The following is a 6,000-nucleotide window of genomic DNA, read 5'->3' on the forward strand; positions in this document are numbered from 1 at the left end:
GGCTTGTTTGCTGCGACTTCAAGTTTCATGCTCTCGCAATTATCAGGCAACAGTTGCGTTCTTTTCTGACTAATGATTATAAAGTCAACCCTGTTAACGATCTATGTGTAGCATTCAAACAAACACACACACACACACACACCCATACACACACACACGCATACACACATACACACACACACACACACACACACACATACACACATACACACATACACACACATACACACATACACACACACATATACACAAACACCTTGGTAAAAAACACTGCCATCAAATGGTCACGTGTCCCCTGTGCAGGGGTCGACAGCACTGAGTTCAGCATTGGACCCAGAAACGCCGCTCTACTTCCTGGACAGGAAATTAGCACAGCTATGCAGGTCGAAACCACGGGATGACTTGCAGCAGCGACCGCAGCCGAGACAATGCGCTCTGCAGCAGGGCAGGGCAACCCGCTGTTTCCGGACCGAGTCTGCCGATGCCACAGCCGAGACCGACGCCACTTCAGCAGCCGAGTTGGAGAGACACTTATGCGAAGCTAGCCCGCCAGCACTCAAGAACCATCTCCCGCACGCATTACATAGTCGGCTGCCGGACTGCTCAGATATGGGCTTCCTCCTCTCGGCCAGGCACTTGTGGCGATTCTTGTATTTCTGGTGGGCGAAAGTACGCTGGCAAACATCGCAGAGCACAGAAGTGTCACGCTGAGCCGATCGCGGTACTGGTTGAGCGGAATACGCACTGCGCCATTTCCCACGCTCCTGGGCGAGGTCGTACCATTCCGTGTGGTCGATGTTCACTGCGGAGAGGTCAGCTCTGACAGACACACACACACACACACACACACACTGACCTTTTCACCTATTGACGCCCAACTCCGAAGGCAATGATAGCGATGCTGCGGCAGAAGCTATAGCAACTTGTGCTGGGATTGCACCATTCAACAGCTTGCAAGACTGAAGGATTGACCACCACTATTCAGCCTGGTCTACACCACACAGCTATGAATTGGCTTCTTCTGGCCAGTGAATCCCTACTTTTTTTGTCTTTTTCGTTTTTTCCCGGACACATATCACACCAGATACTCCGTCATGCACCATATACAGGCTGTTGGCAACCACGCAGGAGAATGAAAGAAAAGTAAGGAGAAGTCTGAGAAGGAGAAGAAAGACGTGTGTGACCATAACCGTCGGGAATCCAACCCGCCACCTGTCAATTGGAAGTCGCTGCACATACCACTGTACCATATGGGACACACACACGCACACACACACGCACGCACACAGAGACATACCATCACACACCACACACACGCACACACACATACACAGGTACACAGACACACATACACACGCACACACACACACACGCACACACACACACACCACACACACGCACACACACACACGCACACACACCATCACACACCACACACACAGATACACGCACACACGCACACACACACGCACACACACACACACACGCACGCACACACACACGCACACACACACGTTGATCGGATGAGATAAAATACAATCATGTCTTTCTCAATGATAGAAATGCAACTAAAAGCCAAAACAGTTTTAAAAATGTAAAGAACTCGAAGCCAATGCAAAAAAAAACAAAGTAAAGAAAAGAACTCAAAGGAAAATGAAAGAACCCAAAGCAAATGAAAAGAACCCAAAAATAAAGAAATGAACCCAACCAGCCGTACACGGAGCACACAAGAGGCAACAGCATAAATATGTAAACTTCCTCAAAAACGTGTGAATGAAATCCATAAATCTAGACCCGAACCTGAGCCTCCGACACAGCTAGTGCAGCAGACGAAGAACCAGCCTCCAGAACCACGGGACGTCCGAACAGCTTCCTGCAACCTCGGAGACACATAATACAAGACATAGGTAACGAGAAAGACAACTACCGGCAATTACTTACATTGAACATAGGCTATGACGTGACAATACTGCTCGGACTTCTTTGCTGCCAGAAGAGCTGCCACCCTTGAGTACATGAGATTAAATACACCGGTGGCTTTGTCCTTGACACACACACAGGTCCTCGAAAGGCAGGGGTCTGTGGAGATGCGCTCCCAGCACTGACCAACGAATATGTTTCACATCCGATTTTCTCGGAGCCAGGAAATTATTGTTTTAAGTATATTCACATTGGGATACTGAGTGTACCGCTATACACGTGGTCGACACTTTGTTGACACTTTGTTGACACTTTGTTGACACTTTGTTGACACGTGACCCCATTAACGCCATACTTGCTGAAGCTGTGGACTGGTTTGGAACAACATGCTGACCCCGTGACCCCAATCTACGTGGAGGAGTTCCGCAATTTGCTACTTCGTAATGACTGCGTGTCCGGCATCGGCCCCGCAATCTGCTCCAGAGAGGCCAATAGGGCCCCGTGATTTGCTCCAGCCCCGCCATCGCCAATCTACTGCGCATAAGTTGACCCAGGAATGAACTTACTGGAAGGAATGTTTGCAAGGTGGAAGACGAATAAGAAGAATGGTTGGAATCGGTCGACAGTGGCTGGGATGTAAGTTCAACATTGCTGGTGCTAGAGTTGCCACTATCTGTTTACAAGGCAGTCATGTACATGTATGTTGCCGTTTTGCCTTTTCCCATGTTCTCCATCGACTGTACTCCCATGACTAAACTTACGGGAAGGAGTATTGAATTTTAGAAGATGGAAGAAGAAGAAGAAGAAGAAGAAGAAGAAGAAGAAGAAGCGTGGAAATCCCACGGCAATGCCTGGAATGTAAGCCCAACATTTCTGTAACTAGAGTTGCCACTACTTGTTTATAAGGACTTCATGTGTGTTGCCTTTTTGCCTTTTACCATGTTCTCCTCCGACTGTACTGGTCTGGTGAACGCTCTCACGTGTGTTGCCCTTTTCAGGCAGTAGAAGGGGTAGGGGAGTGTGCAGCACATGCTGCCATCCAGGAATGCTGGGAGGAACTTAGCAAATGTCTGACCCGTCCTCTTACTCCAAGAAAAATCAGATTTACCATACTGCAGTACCCGGAAGGGCACGTTTGCCCGGGCTTTGGGGCAATGTAATGTGACCCGGATATGCAACATAGGGTAATACCACCACTGGTACAAGGTATCACAGTGTAATGGTACCGTAACTTTGTTACTACACGAAGCTACTTACGTGGGATATCCAACATTGGAGTTCATCGACGGCCATGTAATAAGTAATGGCCTAAGCCTATGGACCAGAGTCCCCAGCTGCATCCAGAGGTAGGAACCTCGTGCTACTGGTGCGTTTGGGTCCCGTCATTCGCGATTTATGTGGATAAGTTCACATTTGGGGGACAATGCGCCAGTTGTAATTTCTTACTTTCACGACGGGGCAGCACCAGTAAAGGTTTTTCAGAACCGCTCACAGAGAGGTTTTTATATGCATAATGTACATGTATACTCACTGTGGAAACGCTCAACACGTTGCCGTTCAAGAACCTCAAGTGTGTTCTCCTTGTACGTGTAAGTGTAATGACTTTAGTGTCTCCAAGGAACTTTTGAAAACAACAATGTAATCTTAAGAAAAACATCGCCATTGGTCAGAACGATAGATGACTGAAAACGCATGTTAAGAATGATTCTAGTCCGAAATAGCATACATGTACTTGCACACATCTACAAGCACTAGGTTCGAGTAAACGCATCGAGTTTGTAGCAACTGAATAGATCGGTTGTGTGCTGACGATAGCCATTGACGAGTACTGAGCGAAAATGGGCAGATTCTGCTGGAAAAGCATTAAAATCGCCATCATCATCCTCCATCTCCATCTCCTCATGCCATTGCTTCTTTCTCCTTGACGAGTTGACTGCTACGCCCGTACTTTCACCTGCCGCTACTGGTTCCGCCTTCTCGACTTTTCTCAGTCGTGTCTCCGCTAGTCTCTGGCTTCTCCTCAGATTCTTTTTTCCTCCATTTTCGTTTCGTTCTCCTGGTAATCTTTCCGTTACCGCCGTCGGGTTTGTTAACGAACCATCGTCCGGCGGTCTCCCATGCCATGGTGTTGTCGTCAAGAGTGACACCAGATTCATGTGTTGCGCTCCTGTTGATTCCGGTTTTGTATCCGTTCCTGGTTCTCTTGTGATACTGACAGGCGTAGTAGTAGGCAACGGGTGTTTTCGTGGCCTCCCACGCTTTGGCCTGGCTGCCCTGGCCGCTTTTGACAACTAGGACAATGGGACGTGTTGTTTGATACGTTCGGACAAGTGTTGAAGCGTCCTGCCAACATACCGACTACCGCACTGTCGGCATTCAAAATGATAAATGAGGTGACTCAAATGATGGGTCGGCAGGACGTCCTTCAACACCGTGAACGAACGTATCGTGGTGAAGACAGTTACTACATTCAATGCATAGTACGTCTTCTGGACAATAGACTTGACAATACGACTGACCTATGTCGACTCCGCGCCTTTCCAAGACAGGCACAGGAAGACACGACAAGGAGCTAGGCCGATTGTCAGTTCCTTATGGGGCGCATTGTTCGTGAGCAGTTTCACTAACAGTGATGATGGATATCCGTTCTTAAGAAAGACAGAGCGAAGAAAATCAAGTTCCGCCTGCGATTTACTCTCAGAGCAAATGCGTCTTGCCCTGTCAGCCAAGTTTCGGACTAGATTGGTCTTGTACTGCGAAGAGCAATATGAATCGTACATAATATACTGACCAGTGAATGTAGGCTTACGATACACCGATGTCACAACACCCTCACATGTCTTTTCCACGAGTACATCTAAAAACGACAATTTACGATACACCGATGTCACAACACCCTCACATGTCTTTTCCACGAGTACTAAAAACGACAATTTGTTGCAATCCTCATGTTCGCATGTGAAGCGTAATGCAGGGTGGACATCATTCAACTCATCTAGAAAGGCTTCACTGTCACATCTTGATTCGAAATGGGTAAATGAGTCGTCCACAAATCGAACGTACAACTGAGGCCACTTTATTTTATCCATTCTCGATTCGCAATATCCAACGAAGACATTTGCCAGTACCGGGCCCAATGGAGACCCCATCATTTTTTGTCATTGCTATATTCTGCTAATTGCCGACAATATCCGCCAAGTGCTAGTTGACAATCCTTCCTCTTTTTCTGATTAAATCTGAAAACGAGGAAAAATTGTTCCAGTGACGTCTACATGAAAAGAAGATCCTCACTGATGTAAGAACTCAAGCATTGTAACCTTGATGCTGCCAATCTTTTTATCCTGGACGGGGTTGTGAGTCACGTACTTTAGTGTGATGAGCAAACTTGTAGTAGTAGACTCATTTCCAAAAATCTACAACAGAGGCAGGGGATTTTTGTGTGAGTCCGCTCACTAGCCAATAGGCTCACGTCCTCAACATTCCTTTAGAGGCTTTTCCCCTCTCCATGACAGACCCATGTGACCAGATACTGGCAGGGAGCTAGTACCGTATTTGCGGTGTGTGTGTGTGTGCACATGAACGGGAAGCTCCCTCTGCTTCCGTCTTTAAAGGCCGATTCATACTTCATTTCGCGTGCGGGAAGGTCATCGTGCGACCTTTGCGTGATGGCTTTCCCATATGCGACGCGTTTCCCGTACGTGAAATGAAGTATGAATCGGCCTTTAGCCTCTAGCTCTGCCTTTGTATCGTTCTGTCTTCCTCTCTCTCTCTTGCCAAGAAACCAGACATGGCTTTGTTATGGATATCACAAATGCAAAGTACAAAAGATGCAAACAAGCATTAGTATCAGGTGCTCACTGAACAGACTCTTGAACATATGCTACTCCGACTATGGAAACCATGCATGATGCAACTCCAAAAGCCCCCCCCCCCACCCACTCCTTGTCCTCAAAGCATACAGTCATAAAAATCCCCACACCTAATCAACAATTCCGTTGATCCCCGAGCTGCAGAAAGTGCTCAATGTCAGAAACAGAGTTTAGAACATAACAGACTCAGTGGAGGACGCACAATCAAAAA

The sequence above is a fragment of the Sycon ciliatum genome, chromosome 3 (assembly GCF_964019385.1).
Source record: "Sycon ciliatum chromosome 3, ocSycCili1.1, whole genome shotgun sequence".
Classification (NCBI taxonomy): domain Eukaryota; kingdom Metazoa; phylum Porifera; class Calcarea; order Leucosolenida; family Sycettidae; genus Sycon; species Sycon ciliatum.